Source organism: Jaculus jaculus, chromosome 3 (genome assembly GCF_020740685.1).
Source record: "Jaculus jaculus isolate mJacJac1 chromosome 3, mJacJac1.mat.Y.cur, whole genome shotgun sequence".
Taxonomy (NCBI): domain Eukaryota; kingdom Metazoa; phylum Chordata; class Mammalia; order Rodentia; family Dipodidae; genus Jaculus; species Jaculus jaculus.
Genome location: NC_059104.1, coordinates 86,647,971 through 86,660,927, shown reverse-complemented (window position 1 = coordinate 86,660,927; position 12,957 = coordinate 86,647,971).

Below are 12,957 nucleotides of genomic sequence, written 5' to 3'. Positions count from 1 at the left end.
GAATCCTAATATTCTCTATATTTCTGTGTTTGGTGTATGGAACTTTGCTTTTGGCATCCCAATTGACCTGTGTTTTCACTAAAGGATTTCTAGAGTTCTGCAAACTGTACTGCTGCCTTCAAAGTGTCCAAGCCAAAAGTTCACAGTATTGCCTGAACAGTCCCAAGCAAAGCTTTAAAGACAGCCCCTAAACTCTAATGCAGACAGATACCTGCAACATCATCCCAGCTGTCACTCACTTGTCCATCCTTCTCCAGGAGACTGTTTTTTCCCAATGAACAGATTACCTTGGTCCAGCAAATCTGCACTAAACTCTCAGCTAAACATATACCCCTGTGGCTAAAGTGTACAAGTAATTTTTGCTTTTCAAGTTTTTCTTCATATACATGACAGCACCTAACCAGACTCCCAGAATACATTCTGAAGTTTCCAGCAGGTATTTTAGTATCAAGACTGGAGAATACATAAGGTGAGATTTTATGATCCTTGAATTACTCAATGTCACTATATGACAATTATATAATTGGCTTCCTGAAATTTCGATCTAACCATGAGTTGTGCAAAATTTAAAATCAAAAGTTCTGAGATATAGTTTTCAGATAGTTTGTCAATAAATGAACATACCTGTAGTTTATACATGTTTACACAAATGAATTTGTGTTCTTCCTAATGTTTCTATTATATTTTTGTGGTATTCAGCTTAACATGAATACAGTCACATTGAGTTGTTACTACCATGATGCCTCCAGTAATTGGTTTGCCCCAGATAATCAGTTCCTAGCATATTACATCAATAAATCCATTGGTGTGGTAACATGAAGCTTGATGATCCTAGTGTCATCAGTGCCAGAAGTGTGCCTACAATATTTATAAACCATGTGCATTCTGATTAGATGAAGTCACTTTTTTATTAACTAGTTTTGTGCTCAGCAAATACAGTTAATTTGGTACCATTGTTAAGCTCATCCATGTCCTATCCCTTTCCCCTGACCCCTCCTTGTTGAGGCATATGTGTCATGCATTCTGTAGTTAGCCCACACTTATGGGTAGGATAAATGTCTCTGCATATCATGACCAAACGTGTGGCTCTGACATTCTTTCCAACCCCTCTTCCACAAAATTTCCCTGAGCCATGTTGATTTCATTTTTGGTCTGCTTCAATGATAAGGTGTTGGGGGCCTCTGGGTCTCTGGAAATCTGATTTGGTAGGAGTTGATTTTTCTCTGTGTTGATCTCCTTCACCCTTGTGTTTGTACCCGGTTCACAAAGAAAACAGCACCCTTGCTTGTTTTGCCAATTGTTCTTAGTTTCATCCAGGGCCCTTTTGAGGTATGATGTGGTGGCTCTCTCCTTAGGATCTATGTCTATCTGAAAAAGAGAAGCAGATTCTCCAACAGAGATTAAAGTTAGTGCCTGACAAATGAGATAGCCCTTACTTTTTTATAGAGAATTTAATAGGTATAGGCCCTCTTATAACCCACAATTGGTTGTAGCTTGATAATGGAGAGCAGCTTATGTTTGGATATGGTCCTGACTTGTTTTCCAGTTCCAGGTATGGGTCCCATACCACTAGGAGGATCAGTTAGCCAAATCAAGAGCAATTGGTTTCCCACCATGGCTGTGTGCCACTATTGCACTTGTGTGAGCATCATGACAGATGAATTCACTTTTGTCCTGTTAACTATTGCATGCCCCTTCTTTCTTGCTCAAATCTTAGAGCTCTACTGGCCTCCTAGTATTTATAATCTTGATTCTGTCAGTAAGTCTCCAATAAATTGCATTCTGTGTAATCCTGGGTCTGCCTTTCCTCTAATCGTTCTGTCTAATGCTTTCTTGAAGGAAATTCCTATAAACTGATATCCAGTTGCTATGGAACAATTACAAAGCTGTAAGTCTGTCTTATCTTCATCAGCTTTACCATTGCAGATCCACAACCAAGCAAGAGATATTTGGCAAGATACCCACAAAAGGCATTTTAAAACTTAATCCAGAACTAGAACATTCACTCAGGGTCTGACCTTCTTGACCATTAACTCAACTTCCTATGCTTTTTAAAAATTTGTTTACTTATCTGTCAGCTGTTAAAGACAGATTTATTGCTGCTGGACCAAAAACATTTGTGGTGGGAGAGGAAGCCACATGGAAGTCAAGATCTCATATAAATCCAAGACAGGGCCACAGTTCAGGAAAGCAAGATCTGGAGGCCCACTGTGGGTGTGATTCATCATGGGGACTTTGCCATAGGCCTAGTAAAAAGCTTTAGTTTGAGTTTAGCTACTGCATGGCCATCCATTCTTATGGCTGTATCACTTACCGTGGTAACTTGAATGTCTGTCCCCCATAGAGTCAGGGACTTTATTAAACTTGTAACTTGGATCTCCAACCAAACAGACCTGTCTGGAGGAGGTGTCACTGGAGGGTGGATCCTGGCTCGAAGGTGTTCCCGGGGACAGATCTGAATTCCAGCCCAAAGGTGTAAGACAGTAGTGTGAGTTGGGGGTGGGGCTGATGCTTGCTCCTGGGTTTGTTTGCTGTTTTGGCATTTGCTGGCTGGTGATGTTTTCTCTCTTGTTGGATGTATGGAAGCATCAATTTCTACCACTGATGCAACTTCTCCCTGACTCGGTAAGCTTGAAATAAACCTCTTCTTCCTCTAAATTGTGTGGTTTGGATGTTCATCCCAGCAAATGCAAATGGCTACAATACTCAAGATTTACCTATTATTCTCTTTTAACTTTATTTATTTTTGACAATTATATTCTTTTTTTTTTTTTTTTTTTTTTTTTTTTTTTTTTTTTTTTTGGTTTTTCGAGGTAGGATCTCACTCTGGTCCAGGCTGACCTGGAATTAACTCTGTAGTCTCAGGGTGGCCTTGAACTCATGGCAATCCTCCTACCTCTGCCTCCCGAGCACTGGGATTAAAGGTGTGCGCCACCACGCCCGGCTTTATATTCTTTTATACAATGAATTTTGATCATATTTATCTCCAATTTTCCTCTCTTATACCCTCTCACTCTTCCTGATACCCTCTTCTTCCCAACTTGTCCCCTTCTTACTTCCACATTTTTTCCTAATCTGTTCAGGTTAATTAGGGTTGCTTACATGGGCATGAGTGGGGTTTACTTACTGGACATTGACAACTTACCAGTGGTGATAGTACTGAAGAAAATGACACCCCTCCCCTAGTAACCATTAACGTCCAATAAATCCTCAGGAAATGAATAGGGTCTCATGAGCCCTTCTTCCACCCATGATAGAATGTTGATACCCCCAATATTGGGCAGGTTTTGCACAAGTGACAACAGCAGCCATGAATTCATGACAATAATGCCATGTTATGCCCATGTCCACTGATGTCATCTCTTGTGCCCTCTACTTTGTATTTGTCTTCTTCAACTTGCATTTAGTTTGTGTTTTAACAGATTTTCTACTTGCTTAGGGTTACTCTCAGTATTCTGGGTATAAACAACAATTTCCCCAGGAATAATTTCATCTTGAGAATGGACTGTCAGTAACTCCATTCTGTCCATGTAAACTAACAAACAAGCTGGTGTTGAATGAAAAAATCTTATATAGTTTTCACTTTGGAAGAGATTAAATTATCATTTTCATCTTACCACTACACAATAATATAAAATATGAGTAAATTCCAATATATTTATGTTGCAAGTATTTAAAAAAAAATCTTAGACCTAAATATTTACTCTAAATACAAAATGGTAGAAACAAATAGACTGTAATCCTGAATGTAAAGAGGTAATATATTATAAATGAATAAGTGATAATATAGTTAAAATAAATGCCTAGGGCTTCTGAAACATAGGAAGGCCAACATGGTTAAAAAATGGACACCAAGGACTTCTGGCCAGGATATAAATGCCTAGGGCTTCTGCAACATAGGAAGGCCAACATGGTTAAAATATGGACACCAAGGACTTCTGGCCAGGATGGCGACCACCTAACTGTGCCACACATCCCTGGGAAAGAAAGGCAAGGCATTAAGGATTCACTGGGACTTTTAGGGGATTGCAATCTCCAATAGATTGCCAGTGGGAGGGCACAGAAGGGAAAAAACAGGGAATTGCTGATTCTCTCGTGTGCAAATAGCCCACCCTTTTCCCCAAGCAGCCATCATACCCACCATCCCAGATCCAGGAAACTCCCACACTTACAATAGGAAAAGGGTCCCAGGCCAACATAGTTCCACTTGTCTCACTGCACAGAGGCAATCGCCCTGCTACCCCTGTGCACAAGTGACCTTGGACAGGCTATGCCTGCTGGCCCATTGGAGCTCAGGCTCCTTTAATCAATATGCCTGCCAAACGGTGCATCTGTGCCCATCCCTGTTTGTGGAAGTTTAGTCTGCTCCGCCCATCTGTTCACTTACTGCTCTGGCCTCCACACATCCACACGTGAGCCCAGGCCCATTTCAACTACACATGTGAGCTCCGGCTGTGTCTGTCACTTGTGCAAGCTCAGGTGCCGTCCCCTCTCTGTCTGCCATGCTGGCAGACAGTGATTGTCCTGTTGGGGAGGAGCTCAGATTGCTTGTGGTTTCCAGTGTTCTGCCACACCAGAGTTTGAGCTGCTTTAGTGCTTGATGCCTCAGTGTCCCTCCTACTGTAATCACAGGCAGCTTTGGCGCATTACTGCATGAGATCTCAGGCAGGAGCTCAAGCAGCTTTGTCAAGTAAGAGCCAAAGCCCAGGCTGCTTGGCAACTGCCTCAGGCTGCTTCAGATTCCCATTGTGCTTGAGCCCAGGCTGATCCACCCACCTATGTGCCTATACACTGTGATGGGCAGACCACAAAACAAAAGAAAGAACATGAAAAATCAAATGCAAGAAAATCCAGTTAGATCACCCAGTCCTACAATGAACATCTGTAATCAAAACATAGAAGTGTCATTAGGATCAGAACACCAAAATGAAGCTATGAGCAATGCAACCCTGACCAAGCAACAGGTAGAACTTGCAGAAAAGCAACCAAGGACTGATAATCGTGTGGGTGCTGCCATCAATAGACTATACCTAATAGATAAGAAAATGGAAGTTCAAAGACAGTTTGAGATATGAGAGAGAGTGAAAAAAAAGAGGACCTCAAAAATCAGCTGGCTATGCTAAATGAAGACATAAAGAAATGCAAGGATGAATTCTAAGAATCATCAATAAAATCAGAAAAAGATGTGAAAAGGGAGCTTGATAGAGGAATGGAAATTATACATAAAAAAGTAGTAGAAAATGAAAACTTAATTGAACAAGTCCAAAACTCTCTAGAGGCTCTCAAGAATAGAGTCAGTGAAGTGGAGGAAAGAAACTCTGACCTGGAAGACAAAATGGAAGAAACAGCTCAAGAGTTCAAAAATTTCAGTATGTTCAAAAGTTTCTGTAAACAGAACATGAGGGAATTGTGGGATGCAATTCCTAATATCAGGATCATTGGAATACTAGAAGGAGAAGAAATTCAGTCCAAAGGTATAAAGAACTTATTTAACAAAATAATTGAAGAAAACTTCCCCAGTCTCTTAAAAGAAAGGCCTATCAGGATACAAAAAGCCAACAGAACTCCAAACAGACTGGACCAAAGGAGAAATTCACCAAGACATGTTGTCATTAAGACTCTAAATATTGACATCAAAGAGAAAATTCTAAAAGCAGCTAGGGAAAAAGAGCACACCGCTTTGAAAGGTAACCCCATCAGAATTACTCCAGACTTCTCAATGGAAGCCCTGAAAGCTAGGAGGTCCAGGAATGAAATACTGAAAAGTCTAAGAAATTACAGCTTCCAACCCAAACTACTCTACCCAGCAAAAGTATCCCTCATAATACATGGTGAAAGAAAAACTTTCCATGACAAAACTCAGCTTTACAATTATTTGAACACAAAACCAAACCTACAGAGAGAATTTCAGATAATTCTCCACAGAGAAGAAATAAATAGTCAACCTCAAATGCCTACAAGAAGCAGATCACAATAACCAAACTCAGAGTAGGCACAAAAAACTTCAAACTCCATGAAAACACCAAACCACATACACCATCACAATATGGCAGGGATCAAATCAAATCTCACAGTCATTACCCTAAATATCAATGGCCTTAATTCACCCATCAAGAGATACAAGCTAACAGAATGGATCAAAAAACTAGACCCCTCAATCTGTTGTCTTCAAGAAACCTTCCTCACCACTAAAGACAGACAATTCCTCAGGGTGAAATGGTAGAAAACAATATTCCAAGCAAATGTGAATAAGAAACAAACAGATGTAGCTATATAAATATCAGATAAAATAGACCTCAACCCTAAAATAATCAAAAAAGGCAAAGAAAGCCACTTCTTACTTATCAAGGGAATGATCCATCAAGAGTATATTATAATCATAATTCAGTGTGCACCAAACAAAGGGGCACCACAGTTCATAAACCAAAACCTACTTGACAATAAAACATAAATAAGGACCAACACCATCATAGTTGGGGACTTCAATACACCATTATAAGTAATAGACAGATCATTGAAACAGAAACTCAACAGGGAAGTAAGAGAGCTCAACAAAACCATAGATCACTTAGACCTAACTGACATCTACAGAACTTTCCATCCCAAGTCCACAGACTACACATTCTTCTCAGCAGCCCAAGGAAACTTCTCTAAAATAGACCACATACTGTGTTACAAAGCCTGCCTCCACAGATTGAGGAAGATTGACATAATTCCTTGCATTATATCAGATCACAATGCTATATTGCTAGAAATTAACAACAAAAGACCCACCAAGAATCCCAACAGCACCTGGAAACTCAACAGGACACTTTTAAACAATAAATGGATAGTGGATGAAATAAAAAATGAAATTGCAAAACTTCTAGCATTGAATGTAAATGAGAATACATCGTACCAAAACTTATGGGACACAATGAAGGTGGTCCGCAGAGGAAAATTCATAGCACTCAATGCCTTCATAAAAAAGACAGAGGTCCCAAATCAATAACCTAACATTCCACCTAAAGGCATTGGAATAGCAAGAAAAATCCAACCCAATGATCTCCAGAAGGAAATACATAAATAAAATCAGAGCAGAAATTAATGAATTGGAAACTAAGAAAATAGTTAAGACAATTGACAAAGCAAAGAGCTGGTTCTTTGAAAATATAAACAAGATTGACAAACACCTGGCCAACTTGATCAAGCAAAAAAAAAAGAGATGCTTCAAATTAGCAAAATTGAAAAAGAAAAAGGAGATATCACAACAGACATAAGTGAAATTAGGAGAATCATCAGGACTTATTTCAAAAACCTCTACTCCACAACACTGGGTAATGTGGAGGAGATGGATAAATTCCTGGATGCATGCCATCTATCAAAGCTAAACTCAGAGAAGATTAATCTCCTAAATGAACCTATCATAATCACTGAGATTGAAAAAGTAATAAAAACACCTCCCCAAAAAGAAGAGTCCAGGACCAGATGGCTTCTCAGCTGAATTCTATCAAACCTTCATGGAAGAACTTAAACCAATCCTCCTCAAAACTGTGCCAAACAATTGGAGAACAGGGAAAGCCACCCAACTCCTTTTATGAAGCTACCAGAGAGAGATGCTCAAGAAAAGAAAACTACCCAATGGAACACTCAGGAGCCATAGATTGTTGTTAGAAAATTTTCAGTGTCAGGGATGGAATACCTCCAGTGAGTTGTTGGCCAGGGAGTCCCTGATGCCCCCAAAACATTATAGGCCATTTCCAAGGCCCTTGGTTTCCCACCAGGAATGATGGTAAGACCCTATTGCTGAAGATTCCACATACTTGGGCTGCAAGGCCACTGAGAAATGTTGTTGGAACTGAGCTGATAACCTCCTTCATGTAGACCAGCTGACAGAAAGCTGGAAGAAGCCATTCTACATGTAGTTCAATGGGAGAAAGAGAAACCACCAGTGAAGATACTCAACTGTGCCACACAACTGGAGAACAGGGATAGTTACCCAACTCCTTGTATGAAGCTAGTATCAGCCTAATTCCAAAACCAGGCAGAGATGCCCCAAGAAAAGAAAACTACCAGCCTATTTCCCTGGTGATCTTAGATCCAAAGATCCTGAACAAAATCCTTGCAAACTGAATCCAACAACACATCAGTAGCATTATCCACCTTGACCAAGTGGGATTGATCCCAGTAACACAGGGGTGGTTCAACATACAGAAATCTGTCAATGTAATACACCACATAAACAAGGTTAAACACAAAAACCACATGATCATTTTGATAGATGCAGAAAAGGCCTTTGACAAGATACAACATCACTTCATGATCAAAATACTGGAGAGAATTAGCATGGTTGGTTCATATCTTAACATAATAAAGGCAATATACAAAGCTCCTAAGGCCCAAATAATACTTAATGGCAAGAGACTGGAGGAATTCCCATTGAGAGCAGAAACAAGACAGGGTTGTCCACTCTCACCTCGGCTCTTCAATACAGTACTGGAAGTCCTAGCTGAAGCAATAAGACAGGAGAAGGAAATAAAAGGGATACAATTTGGAAAGAAAGAAGTCAAGTTATCTCTATTTGCTGGTGACATGATTGTATATGTAAGAGACCAGAGAGACTCCATCCCAAAACTCCTGAAGGTGATTAATTGCTATAGCAAAGTAGCAGGATACAAAGTCAATGAAAAAAAAATCAGTAGCCTTTCTATATGCAAACGACAAAGATACAAGGAAAGAAATAAGGGACATGGTCCCATTTTGAATAGCAACAAAAATAAAATAAAATACCTTGGAATAACATTAACCAAGGAAGTGAAAGGTCTATACAACAAAAACATAAAAACACTCAAAAAAGAAATTGAGGAGGACCTGAGAAAATGGAAAGACCTCCCATGCTCCTGGATAGGCAGAATTAACATTGTGAAGATGGCAATCCTACCAAAGGCAATATATAAATTTAATGCAATTCCAATTAAAATCCCAACAGTGTTATTCACAGAGATAGAAAAAGTGGTCTCAAATTTCATATGGAAAGGCAGAAGGCCTCGCATATCCAAACATATCCTCAGCAAAAGAAATACCTCTGGAGGCATTACCATACCTGATCTAAAGCTATATTACAAATCCATAGTAATAAAAACAGCATGGTACTGGCATAAAAACAGGAGTATAGGCCAACGAAATAGACTTGAGGACCCGGACTTTGGGTCAAGCAACTATAGCTACTTGATATTTGACAAAGGCCCTAACAATATAGGCTGGAAAAAAGACAGCATCTTCAACAAATGGTGCTATACAACTGGATAACAATATACAGGAAATTGAAACTTGATCCACACATGGGTGACTGGGCGAAAATGATCAATATATGTCCAAGCAACTTATGGTCTAACCTACCTAACAGCAAATAACCTCTTGTGATGCTCACACAAGTGCAATAGTGGCGCACAGCCATGGTGGGAAACCAGCTGCTCTTGATTTGGCTAACTGATCCCCTCAGTGGTATGGGACCCATAGCTGGAACTGGGCAACAAGTAAGAACCATATCCAAACATGAGCCTGCTCTCCATTATCAAGCTACCACCAATCATGGGCTACAAAAGGGCCTACACCTATTAAATTCTCTGTAAAAGTATAAGTTTATCCCATTTGTCTTGTACTAACTTTGCTCTCCATTGCAGAATCTGCTTCTCTTTTTCAGGTAGACACTGATCCTAGGAGAAAACCACCCCATCATACCTCAGAATTTCCCCACCTGAAACTAGGAACAATTGGCAAAATAAGCAAGGGTGCTGTTTTCTTGGTGAACCAGGTACCAGCACAAGGGTGAAGGAGATCAACACAGAGAACAATCAACTCCTACACAATCAGATATCCAGAGACACAGAGGCCCCCAACACCTCATGACTGAAGCAGGCCAAAAATGAACCCACATGGCTCAGGGAAATTTTGCAGAAGAGGGGGCAGAAAGGATGCCAGACCACACGTTGTTTCATGATATGCAGAGACGTTTATCCTAACCATAACTGAGCTAACTCCAGAATGCATGACCCATATACCTCAATAATGAGGGGCCAGGGGAAGGGGTAGGACATGGAAAAGCCTAACAAGGGTACCAACTTGATTGTATTCACTGAGCACAATGCTAATTAATAAAAAATAAAATAAAATAAATAACATCAGTTTGAGATTCAAAAAATAAAAAAAAAGAAAGAATGAATGATAAGGAGCCAGGCATGGTGGTGCATGCCTTTAATCCCAGCACTCAGGAGGCTGAGGTAGGAGGATCACCATGAGTTCCAGACCAGCCTGAGTCTACATAGTGAATTCCAGGTCAGCCTGAGCTAGAGTTAGTCTCTACTGCAAAAAAAGAAAAAAGAAATGAAAAAGAAAGATAAGGAAGTTCATTTTATATTGATTAAATGCACACTCCAACAGGAGGACATTGCAATCCTAAACATATATGCAACTAACTTGGAGGCTCCAAATTTCATCAAATATAGACTATGAGAACTAAGGTCACAGATAACATCAAACACATTTTTAATCCGTTACTTCAACACCCCACTCTCATTAATTGACAGGTCATCCTGGCAAAAAAATAAACAAAGAGGCATCTGGATCCAACGAGGTCATAAAACAAATGGACCTAATAGGTATATACAGGGCATTTCATCAACATGCTGCTGAATACACATTCTTTTCAGAAGCACATGGAACATTCTCTAAAATAGATCATATATTAAGACACAAAGCAAATCTGAACAAATACAGGAAAATTGAAATAATTCCTTGCATTCTATCTGACCACAGTGGAACAAACTACAAATCAATAGCAAGAAAAGCTATAAAGCATACACAAAATCATAGAAACTAAACAATACACTACTAAATGATGACTGGGTCAATGAAGAAATCAAGAAGGAAATCAAATCAAAAAAATTCATAGAGTCAAATGATGAGAACACAACATACCAAAACCTTTGAGTCACAATGAAGGCAGGCCTATGAGGTAAATTTATAGCTTTAAGTGCCTATATTAAGAAATTAGAAAGGTTGCAATTAAATGACCTAATGCTTCACTTTAAAGCCTTGGAATAAGAATAAGGCAAACTGAAAATCAGTAGACAGGAAGAAATAATAAAGACTAGGGCAGAAATTAATGAAATGCAAACCAAAAACTAAAAAAATCCAAAGCATCAATGAAACAAAGAGTTGGTTATTTGAAAGGATAAACAAGATTGATAAACCCTTAGCAAATCTGACCAAAGGAAAGAGAGAAGAGATACAAATTAATAAAATTTGAGGGCTAGAGAGATGGCTTAGCAGTTAAGCACTTGCCTGTGAAGCCTAAGGACACCAGTTTGAGGCTCAACTCCCCAGGACCCACATTAGCCAGATGCACAAGGGGGCACGCACATCTGGAGTTTGTTTGCAGTAGCTGAAGGCCTTGGCATGCCCATTCTCTCTCTCTCTATCTATATGCCTTTTTCTCTGTCTGTCACTCTCTCTATCTGCCTCTATCTCTCTCTGTCTGTCACTCTCAAATAAATAAATAAAAATGAAGAAAAAAAATTTGAGATGTAAAAGGCAACATCACAACAGATACCAGAGAAATTTAAAAAATCATAGGGACATACTATAAAAACATATACTCCACTAAGTATGAAAATCTGAAAGAAATGGATGATTTCCTTGATTTATATGACCTACCTAAATTAAATCAAGATGAGATTAATCACTTAAGCAGATATATAACAAGTATAGAGATCCAAGGAGTTATCAAAAATCTCCCAACTAAAAATAGTCCAGGTCCAGATGGATTCATTGCTGAATTTTACCAGACCTTTGGGGAAGAACTAACACCATTGCCTCTTAAGCTTTTCCATAAAATAGAAAAAGAAGGAATTCTATCCACCTCCTTCTATGAAGCCAGCATCAACCTGATACCAAAACCAGGCAAAGATAGAACAAAAAAAGAAAATTACAGACCAATCTCCCTCATGAACATAGATGCAAAAATTCTCAGCAAAATATTGGCAAATAGAATACAAGACTATATCAGAAAGATCATTCACCCTGACCAAGTAGGCTTTATCCCAGAGATGCAGGGGTGGTTCAATATATGCAAATCTACAAATGCAATACATTATATAAATGGATTGAAGGACAAAAATCACATGAAAATCTCATTAGATGCAGTAAAAGCATCTAACAAAATACAACATTTCTTCATGATAAAAGCCCTACAGAGACTGAGAAAAGAAAAAACATGTCTCAATATAATGAAGGCTATTTATGACAAGCCTACAGCCAACAAATGGGGAAAAACTGGAAGCTTTTCAACTAAAATCAGGAACAAGACAAGGGTATCCACTGTACCCACATTTATTTAATATATTACTAGAAGTCTTAGCCATAGCAATACAGCAAGAGACGCACATAAAAGGGAGACAAATTGGAAAGGAAGAGATCAAGTTATCATTATTTGCAGATGACATGATGCTATAGATAAAGGACCCTAAAGACTCTACTAGCAAATTGTTATAGTTGACAAACACCTACAGCCATGTAGCAAGATACAAAATAAATACACAAAAACCAGAAGCCTTCCCATATGCTAACAATAAACACACAGAGGATGAAATCAGAGAATCACTCCATTCACAATTGCATCAAAGAAAATAAAGTAACTTGGAATAAACCTAACCAAGGAAGTAAAGGATCTCTACAATGAAAACTTTAAAACATTCAAGTGAGAAATTGCAGAAGACACTAGGAAATGGAAAAACATCCCTTGTTCCTATTGGAAGAATCAATATTGTGAAAATTACAATCTTACCAAAAGCAATCTACACATTTAATGCAATACCCATCAAAATTCAAAGGACATTCTTCATGAAAATACAAAAACCAATCCAAAAGTTCATTTGGAATCACAAAAATCCTCCAATATCTAAAATAATACCAAGCAAC